At 64.1% G+C, this 19,951-nt stretch overlaps 1 pseudogene; it reads left to right on the top strand.

Annotated features, from left to right (window-relative positions):
* The window catches only part of LOC144192951 (titin-like), a 42,823-nt pseudogene that overhangs the window by 8,405 nt on the left and 14,467 nt on the right, over positions 1–19,951 (top strand).

The raw sequence follows: 19,951 nt of genomic DNA, 5'->3' as shown, positions 1-19,951 counted from the left end.
GGCCCCCGAGGAGGACTGGGTCATGTGCACGCCGGCCACCGGTGTCAAGAAGACCAAATTTGAGGTGGCCCAGCTGACGGAGAATCGGGCTTACCACTTCAGAGTGTGCGCCAGCAACAAGGTCGGACTCGGCGAGGCCGCCCAGGTGACCGGGGCGGTGGTGGCCCAAGAGAGGCAGGAGCAACCCGACCTGGACATCGATCCGGAACTGCGGAAGACCGTGAGCGTCCGGGCCGGACTCACGCTCCGACTTTTCATCCCCGTCCGGGGAAGACCGGCCCCCGCCGTCCGGTGGGACAAGGACGAGGCGCCGCTGAAGGACAGGGCTCAAGTGGAAGTGACCGGCAGCTACACGGCGCTGACCATGGACCACGCGAGCAGGACGGACAGCGGCAAATACACGGTCACGGCGGTCAACGCCAGCGGAAGCAAGTCGGCCGGCGTGGCGGTGCGGGTACTGGATACGCCCGGCGCACCCGTCAACTTGAGCGTGAAGGAAATCACCAGCCAGTCGGTGACGCTGGCCTGGGACGCGCCTCTCTTGGACGGCGGCTCCAAGGTCAAGAACTACATTGTGGAAAAGAGGGAGAGCACGCGCAAAACCTACGCCGCCGTGGACACCAATTGCCACGCGCTCTGCTGCAAGATCGAGCCGCTGCAGGAGGGCTGCTGTTACTACTTCCGCGTCCTGGCGGAGAACGCCCACGGCGTGGGCCCGCCCCGCCGCCACCCTGGACCCGCTCAAGGTCTCGGAGGTGCCTCAGGCCCCCAGGAGCCTGAGCGTGACGGACCAGACTGACACTAGCGTGTCTCTGGCCTGGGAACGTCCTGAATACGACGGCGGCAGCCGGGTGGCCCAGTACCTGTTGGAGGTTCAGCTCAAGGGTCAGGAGAAGTGGTCCGGCGTCAACACCTACAAGGGCACGGCCGCCACCGTTTCCAATCTCAACCCGGGAGAGGAGTACCTCTTCCGAGTCACGGCCATCAACGACAAGGGCAAGAGCCAGCCCCGGGTCCTGTCCGGCCACGTCGCCGCCAAGAACTTGGTGTTCCAGCCCGACGTGCGACCGGCTTTCAGCAGCTACAGCGTCCACGTGGGCAAAGACCTCCGGGTCCGAGTACCCGTCTTCGGGCGGCCCAAGCCCACCGTGGCGTGGACCAAGAATGGCGCGCCCCTCAAGTTCACCACCAGAGTCAACATTCACAACGAGCAGAGCCACACCAGTCTGAGCATCAAGGAGGCGGCGGGCGACGACGGAGGCATGTACGGCATCCGGGCCACCAATCCGGCCGGCGAGAAGGAGGCCACGCTGGAGATCGTGGTACTGGACAAACCCGGCCCGCCCACCGGCCCCGTCAAGTTCGACGAGATCACCACGCAGAGCGTGACGCTGTCCTGGGCTCCGCCCCAGCGCGACGGCGGTTGCCAGATTTCCAACTACATCGTGCAGAAGAGAGAGACCGTCGGCACCACTTGGGAAAACGTCAACGCCAACTACGCCAGGACCACCATCAAGGTGCCCAGGCTGAAGGCCGGAGCCGAACACCAGTTCAGGATCGTGGCGCAGAACCGCCACGGCAAGAGTCACGGCCTGGACTCGCCCGCCGTGGTGGCTCGGTACCCCTACAGGGAAGCCGGGCCGCCGGGCACGCCCTTCGTCACTTCGCTCTCCAGAGACCACCAGGTGGTGGAGTGGCACGAGCCCATCTCGGACGGGGGCACTCCCGTCCTGGGCTACCACCTGGAGAGGAAGGAGCGGAACAGCATCCTGTGGGTGCGGATCAACAAGACGCTCATCCGCCAGACGGACTACAAGAGCCACCCTCTGGAGGAAGGCGTGGAGTACGAATACCGGGTCTACGCCGAAAACATTGTCGGCGTGGGACGCTGCAGCAAGCTCTCGGAGGGCCGCGTGGCCAGGGACCCCTGCGACCCCCCCGGCATCCCCCGGGCCGTCCACGTGACCAAAGACGCCATCGTCATCCGCTGGACCAAGCCCGAATACGACGGCGGCAGCAACGTCACCGGCTACCTGGTGGAAAGGTGCGACCTGCCCGAGGGCCGTTGGGTGAGGGCCAACTTCACCAACGTGATGGAGACCCAATTCACCGCCACGGGCCTCAGCGAGAACTCCCAGTACGACTTCAGGGTGGCGGCCAAGAACGCCGCCGGCACCGTCAGCAAGCCGTCGTACAACAGCGGGCCGATCACGGCCGGCGACGGCACCGAGGCGCCCACATTCTCCGTGGACCCCGCCTTCGCCAAGGCCGTGGTCCTGAACGCCGGCGAGACCTTCAAGCTGGACGCCGACGTGGGTGGCAAGCCCCCGCCGGCCATGCGCTGGTTCAGGGGCGAAGTGCCGCTGGAAAATACCCTCAGGCTGGACATCAAGAACACGGAGAGTCGCGCCCTGATCCTGGTCAAAGACGCGGCCAGGGAGGACAGCGGCACCTACACGCTCCAGTTGACCAACCAGGCCGGCAGCCAAAGCGCGCACTTCCAAGTCTCCGTCTTGGACCGGCCCGGTCCTTGCCGGGGGACCCCTTCACGTGGCCGGCGTGGCCGAGGATCGCTGCTCGCTGGCTTGGCGTCCGCCTTCCTCCGACGGGGGTTGTCCCGTCACCCATTACGTCATCGAGAGGAGAGAGACCAGCCGTCTGGCCTGGACGGTGTTTTCTCCCGCCTGCACGGCCACCTGCTACAAGGTCACCAACCTGCTGGAGGGCAACGAATACATTTTCCGCGTGACGGCAGTCAACCGGCACGGCGCCGGCGGCCCCCTGGAGTCCGAGCCCGTGCTCTGCAAGACTCCCTTCGTACTCCCCGGTCCGCCTCACGTGGAGGACGTGGCCGACATCACTCGCGACGGCATGACCGTCAGGTGGAGCCCCCCGGAATCCGACGGCGGCAGCCAGACCTCAAACTACGTGGTGGAGAAGAAGGACAGGGCGGGCGTCAAGTGGACCAGGTGCAACCGCCAGAAGGTCACAGACCTCTCCTTCAGAGCCACCGGCCTGAGCGCCGGCCACGACTACGAGTTCCGGGTGAGCGCCGAGAACGCGGTGGGCTCGGGAGAGCCGTCCCTGCCGACCTCCTACTACAAGGCGGCCGATCCCAAGTACAGGCCGGGCTCCCCCGCCTACGTGAGTGTGGTGGACTCCACGGCCAGCTCCATCACCGTCTCCTGGGGCAAGCCGCCGTCGGACGGGGGCAGCCCCGTCCAGGGCTACCTGGTGGAGGTCTGCGAGGCCGAGACGGAGCAATGGACCATGGTCACCCCCCTGACCGGCCTGCGTCTCAACAAATACCAGATCCCCCGGCTGAAAGAGGGCCAGGAATATCGAATTCAAGTGTGCGCCCTCAACAAGGTCGGCGTGGGCGAGCCGGCCGTCCTCCCGGGAACCGCCAGAGCGGAAGAGAGGCTGGAGGCGCCTCAGATCCACCTGGACTCCGAGCTGCGCAAGGGAATATCCGTGAAGGCCGGCGGCTCGTTCAGGATACACGTTCCCTTCAGGGGCAGGCCCGCCCCCGAGGTGAAGTGGTCCAAGGACCAGGGCACCCCCACCGAAAAGGCGGTGGTGGAAAAGGGCCCCACCTTCACCCAGCTCTCCGTGGACTCCTGCGACAAGCCGGGGGGGCCCCGCTCAACCTGGCGGTGAAAGACGTGAGGAAGGACTCGGTCACCCTGGTCTGGGAGGCGCCGCCCAACGACGGGGGTTCCAAAGTCAAGAGCTACGTGGTGGACAAGCGGGAATCCACCCGCAAGGCCTACGCCAACGTCTCGGCCAAGTGCGCAAAGACCACCTTCAAGGTAGAGAACCTGACGGAAGGCGCCTCCTACTACTTCAGGGTCATGGCCGAGAACGAGTACGGCGTGGGCCAGGCGGCGGAGACCAAGACGGCGTCCAAGGCTTCCGAGGTACCGCTCCCCGTCGGCAACGTCTCCTTGGTGGACGTGACCAAAGTCAGCGTCTCCTTGGCCTGGGACAAACCCGAGCACGACGGGGGCAGTCGCATTGCCGGCTACCTGCTGGAGATGCAGCCCAAGGGTACGGACAAGTGGGGCGTCGCCGCCAACACCAAGACCTGCGAGGGCACGGCGACCGGCCTCACCGCCGGCACCGAATACCTCTTCCGCGTCCTGGCCTACAACGAGAAGGGCAAGAGTGAGCCCAGGGCGGTGGCGGCGCCCGTGGTGGCCGCCGACGTCAACCTGGAGCCCGGCGTGGCCGTGCCCTTCGACACCTACAGCGTGCCGGCCGGAAAAGACCTGACCCTGAGCTTCCCCGTCCTGGGCAGGCCCAAACCACGAATCGGCTGGACCAAGGACGGCCAGCTCCTCAAAGTCACATCCAGGGTCCACGTGCTCAACACTCCCGCCACCACCGGCATTCAGATCAGCCAGGCGTGCAAGGAGGACTTTGGCCAGTACACCGTCACGGCCAGCAACGACGCGGGCACCCTGAGCCGGAAGCTGGCCGTCATTATCCTGGACAAGCCGGGCCCGCCCGGCGGTCCGCTCCGGATCGGGGAGGTCGGCGACACCTTCGTCCACCTCTCGTGGGAGCCCCCCGTCTACAAGGGGGGTTGCCAGGTCAAGCATTACATTGTGGAAAAGAGAGAGACCACGGGCAACACCTGGCAGCCGGTGGCCACGCAGCTGGCCCGCACCGCTCTCAAAGTGAGCAAGCTCGAGACCGGCGGCGAGTACCAGTTTAGGGTGGTGGCGGAGAACCGATACGGAAGAGGCGCCCCTCTGGACTCCAAGGCGGTGACGGTCCAGTACCCCTACAAGCCGCCGGGCCCCCCGGGGACACCTTTCGTCAAGTCCGCCACCAAAGAGATGATGGTGGTGGAATGGAAGGAGCCGGTCAACGACGGCGGGAGCGCCGTCAGCGGCTACCACCTGGAGAGCAAAGAGCGCAGCAGCAACTTGTGGAACAAGCTGAACAAGACCCCCATCGCCGACACCCTCTTCAAGATCTGCAACCTGGAAGAAGGCGTCGGATACGAGTTCCGGGTCTCGGCCCAAAATATCATGGGCGTGGGCCGGTGCAGCAAAGTCTCCGAGTCCTTCGTGGCCCGCGACCCCTGCGACCTCCCCGGCGCGCCCCAGGCCCTGAGCGTCTCCAAAGACCACATCCGGATTGGCTGGACCAAGCCCCGGTACGACGGCGGCAGCAAAGTCAACGGCTACATCGTGGAGAAGAGAGAGCCCGACTCCCCCGATGCCCGCTGGGTGCGGGAGAACTTCACCAATATCGCCGAGACCCAATACCACGCGGGCGGTCTGACGGAGAACCGGCGATACGAGTTCAGGGTGGTGGCCCGCAACGCCGCCGGCGTCTTCAGCCCGCCCTCCGACAGCTCGGGGGCCATCACCGCTACCGACGAGGTGGAGCCGCCCGGGGCCTCCATGGACCCCAAGTACCGGGACGTCATCGTGGTCAACGCCGGAGAGAATCTCACCATGGACGCCGACCTCCACGGCAAGCCGCTCCCCGACGCCGTCTGGCTCAAGGGAGGCAAGGAGCTGGGCGCGGCGCCGCGCGTCCAGATCAAGAATACCGCCAAACGCGCCGCCGTCACCATCAAGGATGTGACCAAATGGGACGGCGGCCAATACCAGCTGCTACTGAAAAACCTGGGGGGCAGCAAGAGCTTCCCCGTCACGCTCAAAGTGCTGAACAAGCCGGGCCAACCCACGGGCCCCCTGAGGGTGACGGCCATCACGGCCGACGGCTGCGACGTGGCCTGGTCGGAGCCCGCCCTGGACGGCGGCGCCCCCATCCACCACTACCTCCTGGAGAAGCGGGAGACCAGCATTTTGTCCTGGACGCTGGCCGCCGACGACATCGGCCGTCTCTGCCACCGATTGAGCAACCTGCTGGCGGGCAACGAGTACCTGCTGCGAGTCAGGGCCGTCAACAAGTACGGCACGGGCGACTACCTGGCGGGCGAGCCCTTCGTGGCCCGCAGCCCGTACAAGCCCCCGGGCCCCCCCGGCACGCCGGAGGCCGGCCAGATCACCAAGGATTCCATGCTGCTTTCGTGGGCCGTCCCGGAACAGACCGGCGGGGCCGACATCCTGGGCTACCACCTGGAGAAACGCGACCGAGACGGCGTGCGCTGGACCAAGTGCAACAGACAAAAACTGACCCAAACGCTCTTCACGGCCACGGGACTGAGCGCCCGTCACTTTTACGAGTTCCGGGTGGCGGCCGAGAACCGGGCCGGGGTGGGAGAGCCCAGCGAGCCGTCGCTCTTCTACAGAGCCTGCGACGCCACCCAGCCCCCCGGACCCCCTCGCCACCCCAAAGTGACGGACTACTCCAAGTCGTCCGTCTCGCTCTCCTGGTCCAAACCCGACTCTGACGGCGGGGCCTACGTCAAGGGCTACGTGGTGGAGATGCGCCAGTACGTGCCCCCGCCGGAGTCGCCGGAGGAGGAGGTGGAAGTGGCCCCGGCGGTGGACGGCGGCTCCAAAATCACCAACTACGTGGTGGAGTAGCGGGAGTCGGTCCGCAAGGCCTACACCACCGTGGCCAGCAACTGCACGGCCAACGGCTTCAAGATCCAAGAGCTGCCCGAGGGGGGCGTCTTCTACTTCCGCGTCTGCGCCGTCAACCAGTACGGCCAGGGTCCCTCGGCCGAGACCGAGGAGGTCAAGGTGTCCCAGGTGCACCTCCCGCCCACCAACGTCGCCCTCAGCGACGTGACCAAGAGCAGTGTGTCGCTCTCGTGGGACAAGTGCGCCCACGACGGCGGCAGTAAAGTCATCTGCTACAACGTGGAATTCAAGCCCAAGGGCGGCGACAAGTGGGGCACGGCCTGCACGGTCAAGGGCACGGAGGCCACCGTTCCCAACCTCACCGCCGAGCAGAGCTACCTCTTCAGGGTGCTGGCCATCAACGAGAAGGGAAAGAGTCAACCCATGGAGCTGGGCTTGCCCGTCCTGGTCAGGGAAGCGGCCATCCCGCCCTCCGTCTCTCCGCCCTTCACCGCTTACAGCGTGAAGGCCGGAGACGACTTGACCGTGGAGGTTCCCTTCGGCGGCAGACCCAAGCCCGCCGTCTCGTGGAAGAGGGACGGCCTCCCCGTCAAGCAGACCACCTCGCTGACGGTGGTGAACGGGGCCTCCTCCTCCAAGATCGTCCTGATCAAGGCCGGCCGGGAGCACGTGGGCGAGTACCAGATCACCGTGGCCAACGGCGCGGGAACGGCCGACTCCCACCTGCAGCTGGTCGTCCTGGACAAGCCCAGCCCGCCCACCGGCGTGAGGTTGGACGCCGTGACCTCCGACAGCATCTCGCTCTCCTGGTCTCCGCCGGAATATGACGGCGGCTGCTGCGTGAGCAACTACGTGGTGCAGAAGCGAGATACCAACACGCAAGACTGGCAGATGGCGGCGGGCGACGTGGCCCGGACGGCCTACAAGGCTGTGCGCCTGGTGCACGGCGCGGAGTACCAGTTCCGCATCTACGCGGTCAACCGCTACGGCAAGAGCGCGCACGTGGACTCCCCCGCCATTACCGCTCGCTACCACTTCAAGCAACCCGGACCGCCTTCCACGCCCGCCGTGAAGCTGGCCACCAAGTCTCACATGCTGGTCACCTGGAACGAACCCGTCTACGACGGCGGCAGTCCCGTCCTGGGCTACCACCTGGAGCGCAAGGAGCGCGCCAGCATCCTCTGGACCAAGATGAACAGGGGAATGATCCGGGACTCGGAATACAAGGTGGGCGGGGTGGAGGAGGGTGCCGTCTACGAGTACCGCGTCTACGCCCAAAACATTGCCGGCATCGGCAAGGTCAGCAAGGCCTCAGAGCCCGTGGCGGCGCGGGACCCCTGCGATCCCCCCGGCGCCCCCGTGGTCACCTCCGTGGGCAAAAGCTCCGTCTCCCTGTCTTGGGACAAGCCCCAGTACGACAGCGGCGCCAAGGTGTCCGGTTACGTGGTGGAGAGCAGGGAGCTCCCGGAGGGCCGCTGGACCAGGTGCAACTTCACCAACGTGCCCGAGACCCACTATCGGGTGACGGGCCTGACGGAGAACGCCCAGTACCACTTCCGCGTGGTGGCCAAGAACGCGGCCGGCCTGCTGAGCCCGCCCTCCGACCACACGGGACCCGTGGCCGTCAAGGACGACGTGGAGCTGCCCCGCATCGTGATGGACGTCAAGTACCGGGAGACCGTGTCGGTCAAGGCCGGCGAGACCCTGAAGATTCAGGCCGACGTGGCCGGCCGCCCCGCCCCCGTGCTGGCCTGGTGCAAGGACGGCTTCCCCGAGCCAGAATCCAGATCCTTTCCACCGACACGGCCACCTCGGTGACGGTGAAGGACTGCGTCCGGGGAGATTCGGGCCGCTACGTCCTCACGCTGCAGAACATCGCCGGCAAGGTCAGCACGCCCATCCATTGCGTGGTCCTGGACAAACCGGGGCCCCCCGCCGGGCCGCTGCAGGTGACGGATCTGACGGCCCAGGGATGCACGCTGTCCTGGGGTCCGCCCCAAGAAGCCGGCGGCGCCAACATCACGCGCTACGTGCTGGAGAAGCGCGAGACCAGCCGCCTGGCCTGGACGCTCATGAAGGACGACGTGACCAAAACCTATCACGCCGTGACGGGACTGCTCAAGGGCAACGAGTACGTCTTCAGGGTCTCGGCCGTCAACAAACACGGGATCGGCGAGACCTTGGAGAGCCACGCCGTCAAGGTGGCCGATCCGTACTCCCCGGCCGGCGCGCCGCTCGACGTCGACGTCACCGACGTCGCCGGAGATTCCATGAGGCTGGTGTGGCGCCCGCCGGCCAGCGACGGCGGCAGCCCCGTCGCCGGCTACGTGGTGGAGCGCCGGGAGAAGACGGCCATGCGCTGGATCCGCGTCAACCGGGATCTCATCGCCGACTGCCGCGCCTCGGTCACCAAGCTGCGCCGGGGTTGCGAGTACGACTTCAGGGTCTACGCCGAGAACGCCGCCGGTCTGAGCCCGCCCAGCGAACTGTCCGCCTCCTTCCGAGCCCTGGCCCCCTTGACGGTTCCCGCCGCACCCTCCAAGCCCAAGATTGTTCACTCTACCCGGGACAGCGTGTCCATCGTTTGGAAAGCGCCCGCCGACAGTGGCGGCGCCCCCGTCCTGGGATACGCCGTGGAATACAGGGACTACGTAGGCAAGCTGGCCAAAGAGGGGGAAGGATATGAAGAGGAGGAAGAGGAGGAAGAGGAGGAAGAGCCGCAGAGATGGCTGGAAGCCATGGCGCTCACCAAGAGCTTGGAGATGACAGTCACCGGCCTAAAAAACGCCGCCCAATATGAATTCTGCGTCAAAGCCATCAACAAAATGGGAAGCAGCGTGCGCAGCCGGCGCTCGGACGCCGCCGCCGCCACCACCGAGAGGACGGCGCCACCCACGTTCGACGTCGACGTGGAGACGCGCAAGGTCCTGGTGGTGAAGCGCGGCCTGGCCTTCACCCTCAAGGTTCCCTTCAAGGGTCAACCCGTTCCCTCGGCCGTATGGTCCAAGGAGGGCACCGACCTGAAGGCCAGGGGAACCGCGGAGGCCAGCGACTCCGACGCTTCGCTGACCATCGAAAACCCGGGCAGGAACGACTCCGGAGAGTACCGCCTGACCATCGCCTCCGACTTGGGAGAGGCCACGTTACCGCTGAGCGTCAAGGTGCTGGACTCCCCGGGCCCCCCGCTCAACGTCAAGGTTTCGGCGGTCACTCGGCCGCTCTCACGTGGGAAGCCCCCGACAACGACGGCGGCGACGCCGTCAAGGCCTACCACGTGGAGAAGCGCGAGGCCAGCAAGAAGGCCTGGGTTTCCGTGACCACCAACTGCCACGCCCCGGCCTGCAAAGTAGAGGACCTGCTGGAAGGGGCCGTCTATTACTTCAGAGTAATGGGGGAGAATGAGTATGGAGTGGGCGTACCTCAGGAAGTGAAGGCCGGCACCAAGATCACAGGTAAGCTCCCGTCCGAGGCCCCAATTCGGCCAAATCCGGCCAAATCCGGCCAAATCCGGCCAAATCCGGCCAAATCCGGCCCACTCACTCCTCAATTGTCTTTGCAGAGGTGCCCAGTCCGCCCGCCAAATTGGGAGTGGCCGACGTCACCAGGGACAGCGTGACCATCGCCTGGACGCGGCCAGAGTACGACGGCGGCAGCCGAGTCAAGGCCTACCTGCTGGACGCCCTGGAGAAGGGCCAGACCAAATGGGTCAAGTGCGCCACGGTGAAGACCACCAGCCACACCGTCAAAAGCCTGCGGGAAGGCGCCGAGTACTTCTTCAGAGTGCGAGCCGAGAACCACGCCGGTCTGAGCGAGGCCAAAGAGATGATTGTACCCGTCCTCGTCAAAGAAATTCTGGGTAATTCCCCGGCCCGCCGTCTCCGCCGCCGAGTTCATCGGTCCCGTCAAATGTCACCGCCAGAGTCTTCTCTCTGAACCCGCTACGGGGCTTGTTCTACCCGGCCCCGCTGAGCCGACTTTTGCTTGAATTTTGACAGAGGCTCCAGAGTTCGACCTGAAGAACTACCCCAAAAATACCGTCTACGTGAGAGCCGGATCCGACCTGACCTTTGACATCCCGCTGAGCGGCAAGCCCATGCCAAAAGTCAGCGTGTCCAAGAACAACGTGCCGGTCAAGGGATCCAAGAGACTCTCCGCCCGGGTCACCCCCGACAGCCTGAGCGTCAGCCTGGAGCAAAGCGTCGCCGGCGATGCCGGGAAGTACCAACTGAGCGCCAGCAATGCGGGCGGCGCCAGCCAGATCTCGGTGAACGTGGTGGTGCTGGATAGGCCCGGACCACCCCTGGGGCCCGTGGAAATCCTGGAGGTGGGAGAGACTACGGCGCACCTGAAATGGACTCCTCCGGAGTACGACGGCGGGAGTCCCGTCACCAACTACGTGCTCCTGAAACGGGAAACCAGCACCCCCACCTGGACAGAGGTGTCGGCCAACGTGGCGCGGAGCCAGATCAGAGCCACCAAGCTGACCAGGGGAGAGGAGTATCAGTTCCGAGTCAGGGCCCAGAACCGTTACGGTCTCAGCGAGCACCTCGACAGCAAGCCGGTGACGATCCGGCTTCCTTTCGGTGAGTCGCCGGGCGGATTTTGTTTTCTCCGACCCCCCCCCCCCCCCCACCCCCCCCCCCCCCACCCCACGCCCTTTCCCAAAGCCACCGCCAACTGACTTGTGGCTCTGCGCTTTGAATTCCAGTGGCTCCGGGGCCTCCGTCCACCCCCTGGGTTAGTTTTGTCTGTCGAGACAACCTGACCGTCTGCTGGAACGAACCGGTCAACGACGGCGGCAACGCCGTGACGGGCTACCACCTTCACATGAAGGAAAGGAGCAGCATCCTCTGGCAGAAGATCAACAAAAGCGCCATAGCCGGGAACCAGATGCGGGTCAGCAACATCTGCCCGGGTCTCATCTACGAGTTCAAGGTCACGGCAGAAAACGCCGCCGGGGTGGGCAAAATGAGCAAGACCTCGGAAGAGGTTCTGGCTATCGACGCGTGCGGTGAGTAGCCCTTCTTCTCTGTCACCTATTCGCCGCCACCACGTCGCCTCGCCGCCACCCTAATTGAAAAGCAAGTATAATGATTATCTTTGTACTGGCTCTTGACTAATTCATTTCAGTTCACTTTGAAGAGCCAGTACAAAGATAATCATTTTACCTGCTTTTTAATATTAAACACATTATCAATAAGCAGCCATTCTAAAAATGAGTTCATTCTTTGACTTTTAGCTTTTTGGGATGCATTACTGGTCCCCGCTGGACTTTTTTTCTTCTCCTTGGATTTCTTCTGTCCTGAATGCCCTTGTTATTCCTCAATGAATGTTAACTGTAAGGGGCCGCCTGTGGCCCGCGGGCCGAGGTCGAAAACCCCCCGCACAAACACGACCGGGGGCGGGGCCAGCGCGTCGCTGGCGCGACGTCCGCTCGGCCAACCAACCGGCCTAACCTAATGGCGACGCGCCTTTGTGTCCGCCACAGAGCCCCCCGCAAATGTCCGCGTCAGCGAAGTCACCAAGAACTCGGTGCGCCTGACCTGGCAGAGGCCGCCGTACGACGGCGGCAGTAAGATCAGCGGCTACAGCGTGGAGAGGAGGGATGCGGCCAGCGGAAGGTGGGTGAAGGCCAACTTCACCAACATCCCGGAGATGGGCTTCACGGCGTCCGGGCTGACTCAGGACGAGACCTACGAGTTCAGGGTGTACGCCAAAAACGCCGTGGGCTCCGTCAGCAACCCTTCTCTGATCGCCGGCCCGGTCACTTGCGTGGACGCCCGCGGTGAGTGCTCCTTCCGTCCCCCTCCGGCTCTCGTGGGTTTCGCCACCGGGCGGGGCCGTCATCCGCCTGCTCTGTCGCGCAGGCGCCCCGGCCATCGACCTGCCTCCCGAGTACCTGGACGTGGTTCGCTACAGAGCCGGAACCTCGGTTAAGATCCGAGTGGGAATCCTCGCCGTGCCACTGCCCGGCATCGAGTGGCTGAAGAACGGAAGGGAGCTGGTGGCCTCTTCGTCCTTGTGCGTGGAGAGCACAACGGACTCCTCGGCCATTTTGATCAAGGACGCCACGCGCCAACACACCGGCTCTTATGAGATCAAAATCAAGAACACACTGGGCTCAGCTAGCGCCACCATCGCCATGGAGATCCTGGGTAGGTGCATTTTTTTCTTCTTTTGCGGTCGCCTCTGAATAGTTGTTTTGGTTTTTAACGCCAAGCCCACTTGACTCAGACAAACCCGGACCGCCGAGCGGAAGCATCGGCTTCAACCTCGTCACGGCAGACCGGATCGCCTTCCGCTGGGAGCCCGTGTGCGAGGCCGACCTGGGAGGCTCCCAGGTGACGCACTACGTCGTGGAGAGGCGCGAAACCAGCAGAGTGGTCTGGGCGACCGTCTCGGAGGATCACCGGCAGACGTACATCTCGGTGGGCAAACTGGTGCGGGGAAACGAATACGTCTTCCGCGTCATGGCCGTCAACAAGTACGGCGTGGGAGCCCCGCTGGAGTCGGAGCCCGTGGTGGCAAAGAATGCTTTCGGTAAGCTCGGGGAGCACCGGGGCCTTTCCGCCCGGAGCCTTTCCGCCGGGAGCCATTCCGCCCGTCGGGTGCCTTCGGGCAACCTTCTCACCTCTGGTTTCTGCCCGTCTCCCTCCGCCAGTCACCCCGGGGCAGCCGCACACTCCCGAAGTCAGCCTCATTACCAAGACCACCATGGTGGTGGAGTGGGAAAGTCCGGGCGTAGACGGCGGTAGCGCGGTGACCGGCTACTACCTGGAGCGGCGTGACAAGAAAAGTCTGCGCTGGTTGCGCGTTTACAAGGAGCCCATTCCCGACAACAAAAAGACCGTCTACCACCTCACCCAAGGGAACCGGTACCAGTACCGCGTCTGCGCCATCAACAGGGCCGGAGAAGGCCCCTTCTCGGAAGAATCCGACTTTTACGAGGCCGCCGATCCCATCGGTGAGTCGTCCGGGTCACCGCTTTGGGGAAGGCGCCACAGAGTCGGGCGCCACCGAGTCGGGCGCCCTCGCCGACCACTTCTCTCGTTTTTTCCAGAATGCCCCGACGAGCCTCGCAAGCTGAAGGTGCTGGATTCCACCAAGACCTCCATCACTTTGGCCTGGTCCCAGCCCGAATGGGACGGGGGCAGCCAAGTGACCGGCTACGTGGTGGAGAAGCTGGTGGAAGGAGAGGAGGACTGGGCCACGCTCACGTCCAAAGGAGAGGTCAAGACCACCGAGTACACCGTCCACGACTTGAAGCCGGACGTCAACTACTTCTTCCGAGTTTCTGCCGCCAACTGCGCCGGCCGCGGGGAAGCCCTGCAGATGAGCGAGCCCGTCCAGGCTAAAGATATCCTGGGTAGGTGTGACTCCACGCTTCACCCTTTCTTCTGGAAGGGAAAAGCGGACGTGGCAAATTGACCGGCTGTCTCCCTTCCACAGAGGAAGCTCAGATCGACTCCGACGTGGCCACGAGGACCCACTACATCGTGAAGGCCGGCAAGGACGTGGAGCTCTCGGTTCCGCTGAAGGGACGACCTTCGCCCTCCGCTTCCTGGAGCAAAGGAGACTCGCGCATCGACGACGACCCCTCCTACGAATTCCACCACTCGGACACAGCCACCGTCCTGGTTTTGCGGCGGGTCACCAAGCTGGACACCGGCAAATATAGCGTCAAGATCCAGAACGGCGTGGGGGAGCCCAAGACCCTGAGCTTGTGGGTGAAGGTCCAGGACACCCCGTCTCAGTGCAGGAACCTGAGGCTGAAAGACGTGACCCGCGGAAGAGTCACCCTGTGCTGGGACAGCCCCTCGCTGGACGGGGGCGCCGAAATCACCAACTACATCGTAGAAAAGAGGGACTCCTCCAAGAGATCCTACTCGGCGGTGAACGGCAAATGCACGGAGACCAGCTGCGGCGTGGAGGACCTCTCGGAGAAGACGTCCTACTTCTTCCGCGTCCTGGCCGAGAACGAGAACGGCGTGGGCGAAGCCTGCGAGACTCCGGAGCCGGTGAAGGCCACGGAATGCCCCGGCCCCGTCAGACAGGTCTCCGTGAGGGACTCCTCCAAGACCTCGGTCACCCTGCAGTGGCTGAAGCCCGACCACGACGGCGGCAGCATCATCTCCGACTACGTGGTGGAGAGGAAAGCCGCCGGCGGCGAGGACTGGTCGCTGGGAGGGACCAGTCGCCACTGCCACTTTGAGGTCCCCAAACTCAAGGAGCACTCGGAGGTGTTCTTCAGAGTGGCCGCTCGAAACGAGAAGGGTCAGGGCGACTATGTGAAGACGGGGCCCGTCAAGGTGGCGGACTACGTCATCACTCCCGAGGCCAGCCTGGCCGAGTACCCGGACGGGAGGATCTGCGTCCGCCTGGGACACAACGTCCACCTGGAGCTGCCGTACCGGGGCAAACCGAAGCCCTCGCTGTCCTGGCTGAAGGACAACCTTCCCCTGAAGGAGAGCGAGCGGGTCCGCTTCAAGAAGACCGACGACAAAGCCACCCTCACCATAAAGCGGGTGAAGAAAGAGAACGAGGGCAAGTACACCCTGACGCTGGACAACGTGATCAGCAGAAAGTCCTTCCACGTCCACGTCCTGACCCTGGGTCCCCCGTCCAAGCCCCTCGGGCCCCTCCGCCTGGACGAGGTCAGGGCGGAGAGCGTGCTGATCTCCTAGGACCGGCCCAACGACGACGGCGGCGGAGACATCGCTTGCTACACGGTGGAGAAGCGGGACGCCTCTCGCCCCGACTGGAAGATGGCCTGCTCGGCCGTGCGGGACACGCAATTCAGAGTGCCCAACCTGATCAAGGGGCTCCAGTATCAGTTCCGAGTGTGCGCGGAAAACCGATACGGCGCCAGCGAAGCCTTGCTCTCTCAGCTGGTCCTGGCCAAGCACCAGTTCAGGCCCCCGGGCCCGCCCGGCAAGCCCCTGGTCTACAACGTCACCAACGACGGCATGACCGTCCGCTGGGAGAGGCCCAGCTACGACGGCGGCACGCCCGTCCAGGGCTTCCACCTGGAGAAGAGGGAAAAGAACAGCATCCTGTGGCAGAAGGTCAACGCGGCGCCCATCAAGGACAACGACTACAGGGTCCCGGATCTCATCGAAGGCCTGGAGTACTCCTTCCGGGTCTGCGCGCAGAACGACGCCGGCTGCGGCCGGGCCGGTGACGCCAGCGAGCCCGTCATGGCCGTCAGTCCCGTCGGTGAGTTTGGACCGCCGCCGTGCGCCCGTCCGGTGGCGCGTCGTTACTCCGGAAAAAAGGCCTTTTGTCAGCCCCCGGAAAAAAAGCAAAAATAATAATTCGAGGCCCGCGTTGTGTTTGTCAGATCCTCCCGGCCAGCCGGACTACACTGACGTGACGGCTAACTCCATCACCCTCAAGTGGGAGGCGCCCAAACGTGACGGGGGGAGCAAGGTCACCGCCTACACCGTGGAGAAACGCCAGGGCGAGGGTCGCTGGTTCAAGGCCAACTTGAGCGACGTCCACGACTGCCAGCACACGGTGACCGGCCTGACGCTCAACGAGCGCTATGAGTTCAGGGTCGTGGCCAGAAACGCCATGGGGGTGGTCAGCCCCCCTTCCAACTCGTCCGGTTTGATCGTGGTCCGAAGCGAGAACGGTAAGTGGCACGCAGAAGCCGGCTAAAAGACTGATAATGATCAAACCGTCACGGCCTCATCCCCCCCCCCCCACCAGCTGCGCCTCACATCGAGTTTGGCCCAGAATATTTTGAGGGTTTGACGGTGACGGCGGGCGACAACATCAGGGTGAAGGTGGCCATCGGCGGACGGCCCGTTCCCAAGGTGGTCTGGTACCGAGACGGCGTGGAAATCACCAAGAAGATGATGGACATCATCACCGTGGCCGGGCACAGCACTCTTTTCATCGGAGACGCCGACCGCACTCACCGCGGGCTCTACGCCGTGGAGGCCACCAACGGCTCCGGCAGCAAAAAGGAGGATCTCCTCATTAAAGTGCAAGGTACGAGGGAGCGGGCTCGGGGACGCTCTCCTTCTCCCCGCCGTCTTTTCGCCCCACTAACCCCGAACCGGATTGTCCGACGCAGACACGCCGGGAGAACCGGTGGGACCCATCGCCTTCAGCGACATCTCCGAGGGCAGGTGCCGCCTGTCGTGGAATCCGCCGGAGAACGACGGCTGCTCGGAAATTTCCCATTACGTGATCGAGAAGCGCGAAACCTCCAAGATCTCCTGGGCGCTGGTGTCCGACAGCTGTCGCGAGTGCAGCTTCACCGCCACCAAACTCATGAAGATCAACGAGTGAGTACCAGTTCAGAGTGTCCGCCGTCAACAAGTTTGGGCTGGGCAGACCTTTGGAATCCTGCCCCGTGGTCGCACAGCTGCAATACAGTAAGTCGCGTCGCCCCACCGACGAGGACATTTGAATTGAGTTGCGTTGAATTGAATGGAGCGAGCGGCGTCCAGTCCGATGCTTTTGTCGTCACCGTACATGTCTAATGAGATTTCGGACCTTCACCACAAAGTCTTGACTTGTCTCCCTTCGTTGGCTATCCCTCCTCAGCCACCACCGATTCTCCGGGCACTCCCGACGCCACCGGGGTGACGGGAGAAAGCATCGCTTTGGCCTGGACTCCTCCCACGTCGGACGGAGGAAGCCCCATCCGCCACTACGTTGTGGAAAAACGAGAGAAGAAGACCGTCCGCTTCTACAAGGTGCTCTCTAGGAAGCCCATCACGGAATGTGCCCACACGGTGCTTCACCTGGCCGAGAATACCGAGTACGAGTTCCGGGTCACGGCGGTCAACGACGCCGGCGTGGGAGAGCCCAGCAACGTCTCCCTGCCCATCAAAGCCGTGGAGCCCAAAGACATCCCGTGCGCTCCGTCCGTGGTCTGCGTGTCGGACTCCACCCACTCCTCCATCAGTCTGGAATGGAGCAGGCCCGCCGACGACGGAGGCTCCGACATCCTGGGCTACGCCATTGACGTGCAGGAGGGCCCGGAAGCCGACTGGACCAGAGCCAACCCCGAGCTGGTCCCGGACACCAAGTATACGGCCACCGGGCTACGTGGCGGGGTGGACTACAAGTTCCGCGTGGCGGCCGTGAATCAAGTGGGGAGGGGCGAGGACGCCGTCACCCCGGAACCGGCCCGGGCCGTCGAGAGACTGGCGCCGCCCCAGGTGGATATTGACGCCAGCTTCAAGCAGACGCACATTGTCAAGGCCGGCGGCGCCGTCAAGCTAAGCCTCCACTTCAGGGGCAAGCCCGTCCCCCTCGCCACTTGGCAGAAAGAGGAAGGGGAACTGGGCGTCGCGGCGGAGGTCACCAGTGGCGAGGGAAGCAGTACTCTCCATCTGGAAAAGTGTACCAGAAATGATTCGGGCAAATACACCGTCAACCTGGAGAACAGCAGCGGCGGCCAGGCCATGACTTTCACCGTCAAAGTCCTGAACACCCCCGGCCCTCCTCGGGCTCTAGCCTTCCGAGAGGTCTCCAGGGGTTCGGTCACCCTGGCCTGGGAGCCTCCGCTCAACGACGGAGGCGCCCGCGTCCACCACGATATCGTGGAGAGACGGGAGGCCACCCGCCGCACTTGGCAGCAGTCGGGGGGCAAGTGCGCCCAGAATGTCCTGAAGATCCAGGACCTCCTGGAGGGCGTGCCCTACTTCTTCCGGGTCTCGGCGGAGAACCAGCACGGCGTGGGCGAGGCGCTGGAGATCACCGATCCCGTGGTGGCCACGGCCGAGCCGGCGCCACCAAAGAGGTTGGACGTGGTGGACACCACCGACAGCTCCTTGTCGCTGAGCTGGCCCAAGCCGGAGCACGACGGCGGAAGCCGCATCCAGTTCTACGTGGTGGAGGCCCGGCCCCGGGGGACGGACAAGTGGGTCCCGGTCGGCAACACCAAGAACCTCTCCTACGTAATGGACAAGCTCAACAAGGGCGACGAGTATCACGTCCGCGTGAGGGCAAAGAACCAGTCGGGCCTGAGCGTGCCCAGGGAGACGCCGGCCCCGGTGACGGTCAAGGAGCCTCACGTCCCGCCGGCGGCCGACCTCAGCGAGATCACCAACCAGCTGATCACCTGCAGATCCGGCAGCACCTTCACCATCCGAGTGCCCATTTCCGGCAGACCCGCTCCCAAGGCGGCCTGGCGGCTGGAGGAGATGAGGCTGAAGAACACGGACCGAGTCTCCATCGGGGTGACCAAAGACTGGGCCAGCATATCCGTCAAGGAGGCCGTGAGGGGCGACGGTGGCAAATATCACCTGACCCTGGAGAACGTGGCCGGAAGCCGGACCTTCACCATCGACGTGAACGTCATGGGCAAACCCGCCGCGCCGTCGGGCCCCGTCGCCGTCTCGGCCATCACTTCGGAATCCTGCGTGGTCAGCTGGGAGGCGCCGGAGGATGACGGCGGTACGGACGTCACCAACTACATAGTGGAGAAGCGGGAATCGGGTTCCACCGCCTGGCAGCTGATCAACTCCAGCGTGAAGCGGACGTCTCTGGACATCGCCCATCTCACCAAGTACATGCAGTACACCTTCAGAGTCTCTGCCGAGAACAGATTTGGCGTCAGCAAGCCCGCCGAGTCGGAGACCATCGTGGCCGAGCACCCGTTCGGTGAGTAGAGCCCAGCCGAGCGATCATTCTTCCGCGGCAGAAGCCCCGCCCGGTGGTAACGTGCCGTCTAGACTCTTTGCAGCGCCGCCCGGGCCCCCGACCAGGCCGACCGTGTCCAACGTTTCCGCCAACGCCGTGACCTTGAAGTGGGAGGAGCCCTATCACGACGGCGGCAGCAGAGTCACCGGCTACTGGATTGAGAAGAAAGAGAGGAACAATATTCTCTGGGTGAGGCAGAACAAGATCCCATGCTTGAGTGCTTCTACCGGGCGGAGGAACTGGTAGACGGTCTGGAGTACCAGTTCCGAGTCTACGCCATGAACGGCGCTGGTCTGAGTAAAGCCAGCGAAGCCTCCAAAGGAGCGGTCACCCAAAATCCCGTCGGTGAGTATCGCCTTACCGGAGCGGGGCTCCGCCGGTGGGGCCGGCGTCAGCTGACGCCGGCCAAACTGCTCTCTTCCCAGATCCCCCGAGTAAGCCGGAGGTGACAAAAGTCACCAGGACCACGGTGTCGCTCAAATGGTCGGCTCCACTCAATGACGGCGGCAGTCCCATCGTGGGCTACGTTATCGAACGGAAGCCGTACACCCTCACGGGCGAGGGCCGCTGGCTCAAGTGTAACTACACAAATGTGACCGACACCTTCTACACCGTGACCGCTCTGGGAGAGGGAGAAGCCTACGAGTTCAGAGTCATTGCCAAGAACTCCAACCAGGTCTTCAGCAGCCCGTCCCAGTCCACGGGCTCGGTGCAGTGCATGACCGACTTTGGTGAGCGATCCTTTCCAGCAGAGTGGCCCATCGCCGGGGACACTC

This window comes from Stigmatopora nigra, unplaced genomic scaffold, assembly GCF_051989575.1.
Source record: "Stigmatopora nigra isolate UIUO_SnigA unplaced genomic scaffold, RoL_Snig_1.1 HiC_scaffold_33, whole genome shotgun sequence".
In the NCBI taxonomy this organism is placed as follows: domain Eukaryota; kingdom Metazoa; phylum Chordata; class Actinopteri; order Syngnathiformes; family Syngnathidae; genus Stigmatopora; species Stigmatopora nigra.
The sequence above is the reverse complement of the archived record's forward strand: the minus strand, read 5'-3'. Positions and strand labels throughout refer to the sequence as shown.